This window comes from Hyperolius riggenbachi, chromosome 9 (assembly GCF_040937935.1).
Source record: "Hyperolius riggenbachi isolate aHypRig1 chromosome 9, aHypRig1.pri, whole genome shotgun sequence".
NCBI lineage: Eukaryota > Metazoa > Chordata > Amphibia > Anura > Hyperoliidae > Hyperolius > Hyperolius riggenbachi.
The window spans coordinates 71,453,160-71,468,453 of NC_090654.1; the positions used below are offsets into that span (position 1 = coordinate 71,453,160).

At 43.1% G+C, this 15,294-nt stretch overlaps 1 protein-coding gene across 4 annotated transcripts in view; it reads left to right on the forward strand.

Annotated features, from left to right (window-relative positions):
• Positions 1 to 15,294, forward strand: part of GRM2 (glutamate metabotropic receptor 2) — a 90,338-nt gene that overhangs the window by 777 nt on the left and 74,267 nt on the right. Inside the window, exon 1 of one of the 4 annotated variants that reach the window (XM_068253008.1) lies at positions 485 to 570. The exons of 1 other annotated variant lie outside the window; for it this stretch is intronic. The gene's annotated coding sequence lies outside the window, so the exon portion shown is untranslated. 2 more of the 4 variants (XM_068253010.1, XM_068253011.1) reach the window with 2 other exon arrangements.

Sequence of the window (15,294 nt, forward strand, 5' to 3'; positions counted from 1 at the left end):
AGTCCAATCTTCTGCACACTTCATACAACGTTCACTCTACATTACACCCTTTGCATTACAATCCATATACAGTTTACAAACACCCAGCATCGCAATCACACTTAGACTATAGACAACACTCTGCATTACATTAACTTGTAGCTCCCGCACAGCCCCTTCCAGGCAGACTGACAGCACACAGACAGCCCGGACCTCCGCTTACTCTGCATTCTGTACACACTGGTTATTTCAGAGACACACAGCAGCTGTCCTTCCAGGCAATGTGTCGTTATCGGCACAGTTCCCTCCATCCCTGAGACCCCCTACCAACCCAAACACCCACCTACCTCCCTGGCTTCATGCATAGATCTCTCACTACTGCCCCCTTTCCTCGGGATCAGATTCCTGCGTGAGATAAGAAGCCCCTCATATGCGTTCGGAGACAGCCTGGTGAGGCTGAGCAGCGCTGGGACAGCGCAGAGGACTTCAGCACCAGGGACAGCGCAGAAGACTTCAGCACCAGGGGAAGCGCACAGGAATTCAGCACCACGGACAGCGCAGAGGACTTCAGCACCGCGGACAGCGCAGCAGGTGGGAAAACAGAGACAGCTCACAAAGCACTGACGCCACCGAGGGAAGACGGAGACACAATAGGGGGGTGTCAAAGGCCAGGTGACAGTCTAAAGGTAGGTGACAGTCTAAAGGTAGGAGACAGTGTGGTTAACGAAGGAGATGGGCAGAAGCCAGAGGTGTGTATAAGGCAAGTGGCAGTGTAGGAACACGAGAACCAGGGAAGAAAGTACACGGAGGGTAAAGAGGGGCAGAAGATGATAGTGAGCTAGGGGAAGAGAGCAGGGGGCAGTGAATAAACTGGGATACTTACTGAGATAATGGAGAAGTAACTGGAATGACAGTAGTAAGGAAAGTGTGGCAGAGGGACAGTGGTAGACACAGAGCTAGAAACTGAGGGGGCAGAGGGCATAAGAGAAATTGGGAGAAGGGCTTGAGAGAATGGAAGTTAGAGGGCAGGACTTTATGGAAGTTAGAGGGCAGGGGCAGGGGTAACAAGACACTTCAGGGCTCAGGGGTCAAAGGCAGGGCACATTATGGCAAAGGGGCCAAGTGACAGCAGTGTACAGAGGACTTAGCACTTAAGGGGTAGGTGAGCAAGAGTTAGCAAGAGATTCTCAGTGGTGGGGTGAAAGATAAGGTCTATCTAATTCATGATGTATGGAAATGAATATTACCCAGTGGAGTGAGACATAGATACTATTCAAAGACATAAATAAATGTATAACTGGTTTACAGTTTGTAAGCAGACCAAAATCTCCTAGGTTTAGCATACTATTGACTACTGTTCATCTATGGGCAAGCAAAAAAACCCAGTTTATCCTCAACATGCATGAGCCCTTACATGGTGTGAGTGTGTTTGTGTAACTAAAGCATGGCACAGAAGAGGGTCTGGACTAGCAGACTGTGAGAGCCTGCAATTAAAATTATTAGCATTATTAGTGGAAGGAAGGAAATTGGAGATATACAGTGGAACTGTAAAAGCAAGTATGTGCCTCCAGTGATTCACAATCATTGAGTTTAGGCGCAGCTGCTGAGACTTCCGGCACCACATGGAGCCTGGGGTAGGAGCTGGTTTACTATTTTTTCTAATTATTATTTAAAGAAAAAAAAGGGCCAGCCTACTGACAGGATTCCACATAAAGCACATTCATAAATCGTTAGAACAAGACACATTTTGCTGAACGTGATGTCACAAAACAAAGACGTGAAGAAAAGAAATGATCTGTTCTTACTGTTTAAATTGCTATTGACTGTTTTACTGTTGACAACACTGAGGATTCTAATTGTAAATAATAGGTGCCTGGGGAACTAAATGAGGAGAGGAGAAAATTGGGGCTTATAAATGACTTGACTGATCCAGAAGATGCTGATTAGAAGTGAATTGGAAGCTGCACAGAGATATAAGCCATGGATGGACCTCAATGTCCAAAGAATGGGGAAATGCCAAGGCTCTCCAGCACAAAGGCTGTACCACTAAAGCCCCTGTTGTGCTCATATAAGATTCAGCTTCATGATATCTGTGCGTTTTCTCATTAATTCTTTATATTAGTAGTAGAAGAGTCGTAGCTTCATCCTGAAGCAAAGGTGAAACATGTCAACAAATCAGCAGCAGAAGACAACAGCAGCACATCATTATTCCACTGCTCTGATAGCATAACACTAACTGTGCAGGGTAGTGACTAGCGACTATAAGTCGCCATGTGCCTTGGTATGGAACAGTCATGATTGATCTCTACAAAGAATGTAGATTATGATCAGAAGTGTGAGATATATAAAAAGTTATATTTAATTGTAGAGAAGGGATTTTAATGGAGCAATGGTGATAAGACAAGAAAAGAAAACAGAGGGGGAGTGTGCCCCCGAGAGAGATACTAAGAGGTCAGTCAAGTGCCAGTATTGGTGAGCCTTGAACTTTGATTTTTTTAAACTAGAATGTCCTGTTCTTGTTCAATTAGACTTGATTATGATTGATCGATTGATTGATTGATTGATTTGGTGAATACAAAACAATATAAAAAATATTCTAAAGTCCACTAAAATATGTATTGATTGTGGAGTTCAGATCTGTCTTGTCCTGATGTTATTCATCCTGATGAATCTTTGGAAGATGTTGTTGGGTATCTTGTTTCCAAGCAATAGGACTATACCCAATTGGTAAATTTTGTGTATTTTTTTCTTGGACAGTGACTCAATCATGGAAGTTCTCCAGTGAGATTTTTTAAACAAGGAACCCACTCTAAGCTGGAATAAAATCTCATTAACTTTTGCCCATAATCATGTATAAGTGTTTTCTAAGTCAGTCTACTGAAGGATGAGTAAATGGCAAAAGTGCTATTGATCTTCGGTGGCAGCACTTTGGTGTAGTGGATAGCACTCTTGCCTTGAAGTGCTAAGATCCTCAGTTCAAATTTGGGCCAAAATACTATCTAAATGGAGTTTGTATGTTCTCCCCATGTTTGTGCTGGTTTCCGTTGAGTGCTCTGTGTCCTCCCAAATCCCCCCAAAATACAGATAAGTTACTTGGCTCACCCTCAAAATTGGCCTTAGACTATAATAGAGACATAGGACTTTGGTAATGATTAGATTGTGAGCTCCTGTGAGGAACCGTTAGAGACATGGCCATAGACTCCGTAAAGTGCTGTAGAATAATAATAATCCAGTGTAAAATATATATGTGTAGTAACTATTGACCAAATTTGTTTAAAAGATGTTAGAATGCAAGGGACACCAAAACTATCGTTAGAAATGAGGCAGATGACTGCAGTTACTGGTTTTCTACCTTGTGCTATGTGGGAAGAGTCAGCAGCCCTGACAGAGGAAGTTGTGGAAGGTGAAAATAATTTCCTAGGTGCAGCACTTGCAATGCCCACAGGCAAGAAGCTAGAACAACCACTACAAGGGCAGTTAGGGCTGCCCCTTGTCTCTGCTTTAAAGCCCTCATCTTCTCAGCAGTCACCTACAACTGCTTCTGTTAGGAGAGCTTCCTAGCTTCACATCTTCCTCACTGAACCCCACAACCTACAGAGATCTCAGTGGCTGCATTGCTGACTGCCATCTGTCTCTGGATGAACGCAGAGCCGCATCTCTCAGTGGGATCCCACACATCTGGTATAGGCTTTTCGCTCTGTTTCTGTGTGCAGGGAGAGCTGTAGGAGCGGGAGAATTGGTGACTAGAGATGAGAGGTGACCCTGGCTGTGTCTTCTGTCTGTGGAAGGAAACATTTATTGCAAATCGGTGCCAGGAAAACAATTCCGCCTCTGATGTGCTCCACAATACGAAGGCACAAACTTGTGCTCATTGATCTCCTTCCTCTGCTGGATGAGAACTAATCAGCACAAGTAACAGACATATTTATAGCAGAACGTCTTTACGTGATGCTGCTTAGATGTCTTCAGGTTCCTCAGGAGGTGTGTGTGAAAGGAGAGTATACTGCTTAATATATATATATATATATATATATATATATGTATTCAACTTAATTATTTTCTGCACGCCTCTCATCCTTGCATGTTTACTGTATGATACCTTCATGATTGCAGGTCAGGCAATCAGATATGTTTTCATAGTTACAGTATTGTCTGTGTATTTAAAGCTGGTCATACACCGGTCGATTTTCCTATCGATAACTGGACAAATTTATCATTTGATCAAATCTGTTCGAAATTGATGCCCGAACATGACAGCCCGATAGGTCAATCCAATCGATAATCAACCAAAATCGTTCAAATTGATCAATTGTACTATGCGGAAGATATTGATCGACTGTGGTGGATCGGGAGCGGTGGCAGACCGATGGCCCTTAATGTTGCACTGCATTGAAACTCTGCTGTTCGATCGATATTTAATAGATTGCAAGGATTTGAATGTCAATAAGCCAATCTTAAACAGAATTCTTAATTTTATTGGTAGCCAATGGAGTAAAAGATGCTGAAATCTATTAAAAATCTATTTGCGGCGTGTGGAGGGATACGATCAGATCTGAACATATTATGACCTGAGAGGGATATAACTTTTGGCCACATCAACCAGTGTATGGCTAGTGTTAGAGTGGTTACTGAATCACTGCGGTGATAAAAATGATTTAGCCTCTAGAGCTTTTAATACAAAGAGCTCGCACTTCAAGACTTGTAGTGAGATAATATGAACAGTAAAAGCACCAATGATATGAAGCAGAATTAAGCAGAATCTGTTTATATAATATGCAAATATGGCTGCTGTCATATGTCATATAGAGATGGTCAATGAGATATAAATAATTCTAGTAGATACAAAATGGATGGTACCTTTATGCAAATTAATGAAGCTTGGAAATTAACCAATCAAATGCTGCAGCCACATAAATGTACAACTGTAAAACTTCCATCAACTTGGCATTACTTGCACATCACATCGACCATCTCTAGTGCCATGTCAAAAAAGTTGTTCATTTAATCTGATCAAATTCACACACACACACACACACACACACACACACACACACACACACACACACACACACACACACACACACACACACACACACACACACACACACACACACACACACACACACACACACACACACACACACACACACCCCTGGCCTATTATCACAAAGTCCGGTAAGCAGTAGCTCCAATCATAAATCGTTTTAACCTAAGCCACATGTGTCGAACTCCAGGCCTGGAGGGCCAGATCCATGCCAGTGTTTAGGATGGACTGAGAAACAAAGGAATGTGATCTACCTGATGGACCACACCTTTCCTGAGTCAGACACATGAATTCATATGAGCTGTATCAAAAATGTGTGAGGATCTTGGCCCTCGTAGGACTGGTTTGACATACCTGACCTAAGCAATTTCAAATCCCTGGAATTACATGGATGGCTGCCTGGGTTTTAGATAGAATTTCAGTAAGGTTTTTGCATGGGGTAGATGCAAACGTTGGATTGCTTCTGATTTGTTGTGTGTGGTAGAACACCCAGCATATGATATGGTAAAATCTGAGTGGATGGATACATAGATACTATTAAAAGTGTACCTGAGGCGACATGTGACATGATGAGATAAACATGTGTGTGTACAGTGCAAGACATATTAATTCCCAGGCTGTTTTATTTTGCTACCTGAAAGAGTTAATTTCTAGGCATGGAAGTGACAGCTTCTGTCTTGTTGGTAGCTTGTAGGGAATATAGTAACCATCACTGATAAGCTAATTATAGCCATACAAATTTTCCTGGCAGAATACAACTTCTGAGGACAGGGAAAGATAAAATACATGAACTACTGACCTGTTCGGGAGGACACCAGTTGCTGTAGTTCTAAAAGAGAAATGTTGTCCATTGTTCCCTGATATGGGATTTAAGCTGCTTAGTGGTTCAGGGTGTCCCATGTCATATTTTTTGTTTTCATAATAGGGGAAAGGTTTTCAAAAGGGTTATATATGCAAGGCTTTCCCTAAAAATGATGGCATTGTGTTTCAGCATACGCTTCCTTAAAACTTGTATATGTTGAGGCTAGAACCCGAAGTCTGGCCACTTTGGGTTCTGGCTGGCCAATATGTGAAGTGGCCGGGCTATTGCAGCCAAACAAATCGTGTTTGGCGGCGGGATCTGAATTTTTGGGAACAGGGAGAAATTGGCAGTGCTCCTATTCATTCTGCATCCAAAACCACTACCAACAGTGGCGTGCAGAGCCCCCTAGAGGCTAAATACACACCTTGTATTCAAAACAGTTGCAAACTATGCACTAAACCCTAAACTCAGATTAAAATGGAATGCAAACTGAAATAGCACATGAATGCAGCTAGCCATAAGTAAGCTTACATTTATATACGGCAGGAGGAGATGGCAGCGCTTCCCAAGGCAGGCTGCATCTGATTGACCAACTGCATGGATGTGCAGAGCCTAAATATAGGCAGGTTACACAACTTGCATTCAAAACAGATGCAACAAAATGTAGGATCTGAATGCTTGTTATTGACTCCTCCTCCTGCCTCTTGCCCCCCCCCCCTCTATTCTGTCTGCAGGGAGGACATATACAAAGCTTTACTCTCTCCCTCCCTGCTCTGTGTATGTGTGGGTGTGGTGTCTCTGTGGGGTTTTATTGCAGCCGGTGTTGCCAGTATTTGCTGCTATAACACAGGATGCAATGAGATCCAATGACACCATATGCAAAACAGGGAGGGAGAGAGTGCAGGCACAGACTGCCCTGTATATTCCTGTGAGAGTAGTACACAAGCCACACCTGCCACTTCTGCATTGGCCGCAGTAGCCCAGGCCACTCCGGGTATTGGCTGGCAGGCGATGGAAGTGGCCAAATTTTGCCAAATTTGGGATCTGGCTGTAACACACACACACACGCACGCACACACTCTCTCTCTCTCTCTCTCTCTCTCTCTCTCTCTCTCTCTCTCTCTATATATATATATATATATATATATATATATATATCACTCACCATTCATGGTGCCGTCACAGGTGTGCAAGGTACGTATACACACTCATACCATAATCATTGCTGGCTTTTGATGTGTGCGTTGATCACAGGCTGGATGGTTCTTCTCCTCTCTAGACCACAGGGGGCAGCATTAATGTTTTCCAAAAATAATTTGACTTTTTGATTTGTCATACCACAGGATAGTTTTCCACTATACCTTCATCCATCTTTAATACATTTGAGCTCAGAGAAAGTGGTAGTGGTTCTGGATCATGATTATATATGGCTTCCTGTGGCTGGATAGTGAGCTGGTTAAGGGTCTGCATCTATTCAGTGAAGAGACCTTGGGCAAGACTCCCTAATGCTTCTACTGCCCATAGAGTGAGCCCTATGGCTGCAGCTTGAGTCTGCCCGGAGCCAAGTGCGATATAAATGTACTGTGTCTTATCTGCTTTTTATAGTATTGACTTGCCTGTGTGCACGCAACACCCAGTTGTGTTCACAGACACTTGTTTCTCATAGTGTTTCAATGCTTATGCAATTACTTCCACTATAGAATTAGGTCTGTTTTAATGTTTTAAGGGTCCAAAGCTAATAGGCATCTAATAACGATTTCCATTGTTGTCCCTTGTGTACAGAGTTTTCTCTGGATTCTAAAAGTTTTTGAATGATAAAATGTAGTGTGGATGATGAACTCCCCAAATTATTCTTAAACTGCAGTATTTTTGCATTGTAAGTATGCATTGTACATATAGGGTTTCACAGAGTGGTTCTACTTTCGAGAGACTTTTGACTTTTGTTTTCCATAGCATTTTAGTAAGAGGGCTTTTTGGTCCTTTGTAGCTCCTTAGACACTCCAAGGAATTCTGGTTCACCATGAGCTAGCTGGGTAGTCTGTAATTGTGAGTCTGAGAGACTTTTGGGAGTCTCAGCCTCCCTGTTTCTGGTCTTTTTATATCCAAACATGTTACTGACCTGTTACCAATGTATTATTATTACGGTATGTATTTAGCTGTGGGGTTCCATCAGGTTTTTGTTTTTATTTTCAGAGGGAGGTAGGGTGGAGGAAGGGGTTTCTGAAGCACTGTATTAGCAAGTTTCTTTTAAAAGTTTCCCTCGGTTCAGTGTTTTAGCCATAAGTCTTTGCCAGTGAAATAACAGGAAGTAACAATGAAGTCACAAGAAAAAGATGCACATGTGGGCGGGGGGGGGGGGGGGGGGGGGAAGAAGGCGTACCTATTAAAAAGCCGCCGGGAGACTTGAGCGCAGGATACAGCCAGTATGGCTTACCCTGCTCCTGCACAACTCCCGGCGGCGGTAATTACTATTCCCCCTCCAAGTTGACGTGGATAGTGGGGAATTATGTAATTCAGCTTCCAGCAATTGGAAGTGTTTTAAAGTAACTTTAGCTCCGTCTTCTGACGGCGCCGAAGTTTCTCAGTGTGCACCGCTATATCCGTTATTCCTATTACAGTGTACGGGGGCGCCAGCTGCGCCCTTACCTCCTGCACTGGATTCCCAGTGTTCGGTAGAGAAGAACTAAGGGGGAGACATTTAGTAAAGAGGGGGAAGTGAAAGAGGTGAGTGCTGAGAGAGGAATGGAGACAAACAAAAGGGGGTAGTTTGAGAAAGATGGAAAAAGAGAGAGAGAGAGAGGGGGAGAGAGAGAGAGAGAGAGAGAGAGATAAAGAAGGATGAGAGAGTGTGGAAAGACCAAGATAGAGATAGGTTGAAAGACAGGGAGGGAGGGAGCACAATAATGGTCAAGACAGAGGTACAGATGAGACTATAGCAAGAGGGATAGCACAGATAATGATGTAGTAGATAGATAGATAGATAGATAGATAGATAGATAGATAGATAGATAGTAATCATAGTGTTCAAAACGCAGTAATTCCAGATGTTGTTACCGAATAAGTGTATACTGTGATACTTTCCAGGGTATATATAAGAACAAAGGGCTGTTGATATGAATGAAGCAGTCTGAAATTGAAGGGAGGTGGCAATTTTTTTTTGTGATTTTGTGAACCACCAAAATGATGGGGAAAAGATGCAAGTGCCACCCCCCCCCCCCCCCCCCCCGTCCCCCTTAGCTGATGCCTGCTAGCCCGACCCCCCCCCCCCCCCTTCCTCAGTAGGAGTCTTATTTTTATAGCAGCCATTACAGCAACCTCACTTTCTGTAAAAGTTAAGCTTAGAGCCCAAGCCCAAAACTGGGACTGCTTGACTGATTTTAAACTTTCATACCTGGTACCCCATATTTTGTACTTCTCCACAACCACTGCTTGCATCATAGGAGAGTGCGGCACACAGGTGGTCAGCTCTGATCACAGGCAACTTGTCTGTTAGGAGAGAATGTACACTCCCCCTCCTATACCCTCCTTCTCTTGTTCTCTATTAGAGAGATAGCCCCCCCTCCATGTTGCTCCCAAGATCTGGTTGCCATGGTTACCCTGTGAATCCCCCCTACCTTCCACCCCCCCCCCCAATCTTTAACAGAGATCTGAGGTGTCCATGCGAGCATCTATGATTTATGTGTACATGTGTGTGTTTATGATGTGTAGCTAGATGAGCGCGCTTGTGGAATAGCATGCGTTATGTGGGTGTTTGGCTTCTGTCTGTGTCGGTGTGTGAGTGTTACGAGGACGTGTTTGAATGAAGTTACACAGAGGAGTCGGGTGATGCCTGACTGATAGGAGATGTGATGTTGCATTTAATGAGCTGTGATCATTACCAGGGATAACCACAGATTCAATGGATACTTGTCAGCATTAAATAGGAAGTGAAAATGAATCTGTCAATAAGAAACTAGGCCCTGCACATGCAGCAGATCCTTAATAGGTAACAATTAGGATTGGGCACACAAGAAAAGATCTCCTAATAAGCTCATTAGCTCCAAGCGGTTTTTGGGATTGGCAAATCAAATGTTTTAGTTGCTGATCCAGTTAAGTTAGCAGTGATTTGCTAGCCCCAACTTCCCACTCGTTGGGAAAGCAAATGAGAATATTTTTCTAGTAACTAGATAGTAACAGGTGTGATGGTGTCCTATCAAAACATAACTACCAAGCCCCTTCCACTCTCACCTGCACCTTAAAGTGTACCTGAGGCAAACCTCGGGTCAAAAGGAAAATAGTTACCTAAGAAGAGGGAGAGGCGTAGCTAGGGTTGTCATCGCCCGAGGACAACTTTTTTGAGCCCCCCCCAATAAAATGGCATGTACACGCATCAGAATGAGGCCGTGGTCATGGGTGGAGACAGATGTACAAATGCTGTTTAGACAGCCACATGAGTCCCCTTTCCCATGTAGATAGACAGAGGTGCCCCCCTCCCCCCCCCTGTTTAGATAGCCAGATGTGCCACTTTTATATAGCCAAATGTGCCCCCTTTAGATAGCCACATGTGCTCCCCTTTTTCTGCTGCTGTTAACGTTTCTGTACTCCTCTGCAGAGGGAGGAAGAAAAGCAGACTTTGGGCATCTAGCGAGCCATCTCTCATGCATGTGGGAGTGCAGCGGCTGTGCTGAGCACCCTCACAGTGCTGCACCCGGGGACACATGTCCCCCCTTTCCCATCCATTGCTACGCCTCAGAGGAGAGGGAAGCCTCTGGATTCTAGAGAGGCTTCCCACCCCGTCCTCCGGTCTCTCGTTGCCAAGCCCTCCCCCCGAAGGAATCTGACAAGCTCGCGAACATGCTCCTCTTTAAACTTGCTCACGGCTGTACTGGGCCTGCATGATCACAGCCATGCCTGCGCAGTAAGCCGGAGTTGCTTGTTCACACTTATCAAAGGTAATTCTGAATGTGATTTTCCGCATGCACCAATCTCTGAGACTGCTTCCTCGGGTTATATACAGTGTCTGAAAGAGAAAAATACAAAAACTTGTAGTAAAAACTTAAAATGACAAAATATCTTTCAGAAAAAAGCAAAAATCAAATTATAAATATATAAATATAAAATCAAATTATCCTCTATAATAAAACCCAAGTGTCTCTGCGTCCCATGTCCCTGTGTGTGTTTTGTTGTACTGCGCATGTGCAGGGAGGGCCGCAGAGACACTGAAGGGGAGGAAGGGGCGAGCATGTGTGCGAGTGCACGCGCGAGGGCAGGTGCGGGTGCAGCAGGCGCGCGGTGACAGACCTAGCCCGTCACTAGTAGATAATAAAAGGCATTTCTAAAAGAACAAATATACATATATATATATATATATATATATATATATATATATATATATACTGTACATAAATATATAAACCTATAAAGTTAATGTTCACTTTTCACAAAGCTGATTTAATTGTTATTAGCCAAATACTGTAACTATATTTCCCCCATAAAAGTTAATGTTCGTGATTCATGGACTCATATTCACATAGCCCATTTAATTGCTTATGGCCAAATAAATACCTTACCCCTATTGATAATCAGCATAAACAAATGTTAAATGAATATAGTATGGAACATATAGGTAAAGGGTTACTGTCCCTTTAAGAGTTCCTGGTCTGAAAGTTTGTCTAATGCATTAAAGTACATCCGTGCAACATACATGTTTAAAAACATAATAAATACTTAATAAATGCATACTACATTAAATTGATTGTATGACAGTCATACAATCAATCTGAGCGTCATACAATTCATTTATTGTTTAAACATGTATGTTGGATGAATGCACATTAATGGATTAGATATACTATCAGATCAGGACATATTAATTGAACGTCAAATTAATTGAACATCAATTTATGCTGATTATTAATGGGGGTAAGATATTTATTTGCCCATAAGCAATAAAATGGTCTATATGAATCATGGACATTAACTTTTATGGGTGTATATATAAATATATATACTGTATATATTTTTTTGTTTTTTGTTATCGAAATTCCCTTTATCATATATATATTCTTTCTTTTTTTACTTTTTTACAAAACATATTTTGTCACTTTAAGTGTTTACTGTTTTCTTTCAGTTACTGACAGGTGAAACTCTAAAAATTAGACTATCGTGCAAAAGTCCATTTATTTCAGTAATTCAACTTAACCACTTGCCGACCAGGGGATTTTTCACTGATCGGTGCTGCGTGGGCTCTACAGCCCGTAGCACCGATCAGGAGTGCAGCAGGGCGATCAGACTACCCCCCTTTTTTCCCCACTAGTGGGGATGTCCTGCTGGGGGGGGTCTGATCGCCGCCGGCTGCATTTGCTTAGCGGGGGGGGCTCTTCAAAGCCCCCCTCCGCAGCGTTCTCCGCCGTCTCTCCCGCTCCCTCCCTCTCCCTCCCCCTGTGAGCTGCGCAGGACGGATTTCCATCCTGCGCATTGAAGGATAGGCTTCAGCCTATCATATGCCGGCGATCCCCGGCCAATCAGAGGCCGGGGATCGCCGATCTGCCTTACGGCGCTGCTGCGCAGCAGCGCCGTATGATGTAAACAGCAGGGATTTCTTCCCCGCCTGTTTACATTTTGCCGGCGAGCCGCGATCGGTGGCTCTCCGGCTGTTCACGGAGACACCCTCCGTGAACTGACATGGAAAGGCCGCTCGATCGTTTTCATGGTAACCCGCAGACGACCAGTTTACGCCAATCGGCGTTGGCTGGTCGTCAAGAGGTTAAAAGGAGAAACTAATATTAGAAATAGGAACCCTTTGCAGGTGTTTTTGGTTAATTAGCTGATTAGAGTCTGACACTGAGCCTAGAATATTGAACATTTTCACAATATTCTAATAGTCTGTTTTGATTTTGGGGTTTTCATAAGCTGTAAGCCATAATCATCAAAAATATAGCAAATAAAGGTTTGAAATATCTTGCTGTGCATGTAATGAGTCTATTTCATTAGTTTCACTTTTTTAAGTTGAATTATCAAAATAAATGGACTTTTGCACAATAGTCTATTTTTCAAATTTTACCTGTATGTAACCTAAGGAAGCAGACTCAGCTCCGCGAACTGTGTTATATTAAGTGTATCATTGAAGAACCTATTTACCTAACATTAGTGGTTTACTTATTCAGGTAAGCCCTTTTCTTCTTATTCCATAAACGGTTACAACCATTTGATCTCCTTTTTGGGGCGCCTCTTTGATCTCAATATGAAATCTATAGTAAGTATGATTGGCGTAATTTATCAATTGATGCTTTTTTAAAACCCTGAATAGTGCTTTAAAGTTTACACATAAAAAATGTGCTTTACACACAAATACTGTGAGAAAGCAGTGGTCACATGACCATGCACTTCGCTTCTAGCAGTTTTGATTAACATTGATGGTGTACCGTTTATCACTGATGGTTCTGGCATCGGGGTGTGTGTCTAGGCTGAGCTGTGTATGGAGGGCAAGGGTCATCAGGAAGTTAAAGGAATGGTCACGTGACCACCCCTTTTAAAGATAATTTAGGGTGCAGTACATTTCTTCCAGTAAGAATTTAGACAGTTTCATGGAAAGGAGAACAAGTTTGTTATTTTTTTATTTTTTTTGTCAGTCCCCTGAAAACATTTTCTTTATGATTTCTGTCTGGTCTTTTGCACATTTATGTTGATCTAGATGTAACAGATTCACTGGAAACGTTATCTGGCAGCAGATGGTTAATGGTGTAACTGATCAACGCGGCGCCTGCTTATGGATTCTGTCAGCAATTACAGCGTGTAACATGAAAGAAGTTACGGAGATGAATGTTGTACAACCGCAGCTGACAATCTGTCACAGCTCTTCCGTGACTTCTGTGGGCTGCGGGAGACGGAAGCTCACTTGTTGCTTGCAGCTCGCTGTAGATATGGTGGGTGACGGCTGGGGTGGATCCTGGGAAATCATATCACATCTGATAGTAAAAGAATCCTTATTAGACATCAGAAGGTTCAATGACTAGTCTGGTCTGAGGACTGAAATATAAGCAATACTCTTAGGGACCAATTTACATATAAGAGCTAGATTTGGCTGAAATAGTATATACAGTATATCATCTTATATGGCACATACATTATTATTATAGTTATTACTATTGTGCAGTTGACAAGTTCCACACTGCTTAGCCATGTCACTAATTGTCCCTCAGAGGGGCTACTTTTGGCATCACATTCTAACACCCGAATGAGCTGCCCTCCAGCTGAATCCAGAGAGAAGAGGAAGAAAGCTGTATTGCTGTTCCAAGCACATTTTATTCATGGATACTCCAATACACTGCCTATATACTGATTGCCTGTGACGTAGCAGTAGGGGATGGGGAGGTCGTGACTGCAGTGACCCACATGGGGCCCTCCTAAAGTCCCTGGCCCTGCATTAGCTCTTTATTGATGTTACAGTAGTAATAATCATCTCTATATGTGCATTAAGTATAGTGATATTTAATAACAAACCATGCCTTTCCCTCTGCTTACACCTCTCACACAGTAGCTGTCCTTGTAAAGTTGGTTCTGGTGGTCTGTATCATGGGAGATAAACATGGTGCAATCCCAATTTTCCCAATGTGCTCAGGTGGGTTTTCATAATATAAAACAAATCGGGCATATGCAGCTTGTGAAAAAATTGAGCGCCACCATAGACTTTAATTGAAAATATCAGAAAGCCGACGACAAAGGGGATATTCAGGCAACAGGCGACCACCAGTAATTGTCATTTTTTGTGGGTTTTTTTTCTAATATATTTTTTTTTGTTGGGGGCGAGGGGTTGGTTAGGGCTAGGTGTTGGGAAGGGGGTTTTTGCAAGGGGGGGGGGGGGGGGGGCGGTTAGGGATACGCGTTGGGGAGGGGTTTATGCAGGGGGTCGTTTAGGGTTAGGGGTCAGGAAGGGCGTTTGTTCAGTGTGGGTGTTTGGGGTTGGGCACCAAGGGGGGGATCTTAGGGTTAGGACCCGCCAGTGATGGGGGGGGTATCTTAGGGTTAGGCACCACCAGGTGAGTTTTAGGGCTAAGAACCATTGAGGATGAGGGAGATCCTAGGGTTAGGCACCACCAGAGGGGGTCTTAGGGTTAGGAACCAACGGGGATGAGGGGATCTTAGGGTTAGGCACCACCAGGGGGGTCTTAGAGTTAGGCATCAGTAGAGGCAGGGTTCTGTCTGTGTGAGAGTAGAGTTAGCATGGAATACCCATAGTAAAATATTGGTAACGATGACTGATATTTTACTAACGAAAAATAACACTTTAAATAGTAGAGTATCGGTAAATCTACTGATATTCTGCTATCAGCAATGTTCCTGTGCCAGATTTTCCATGGCGCCAGAAATTTACGTACACAGTTTTCATGGTGTAATTGCGATTTTCAATGGCAAAAAAAAAAAGTTCCAGAACATCACAACAAAAATCTGCACCACGTTTGCTATGCTACTTTTTTGTCCTCCTATTGAT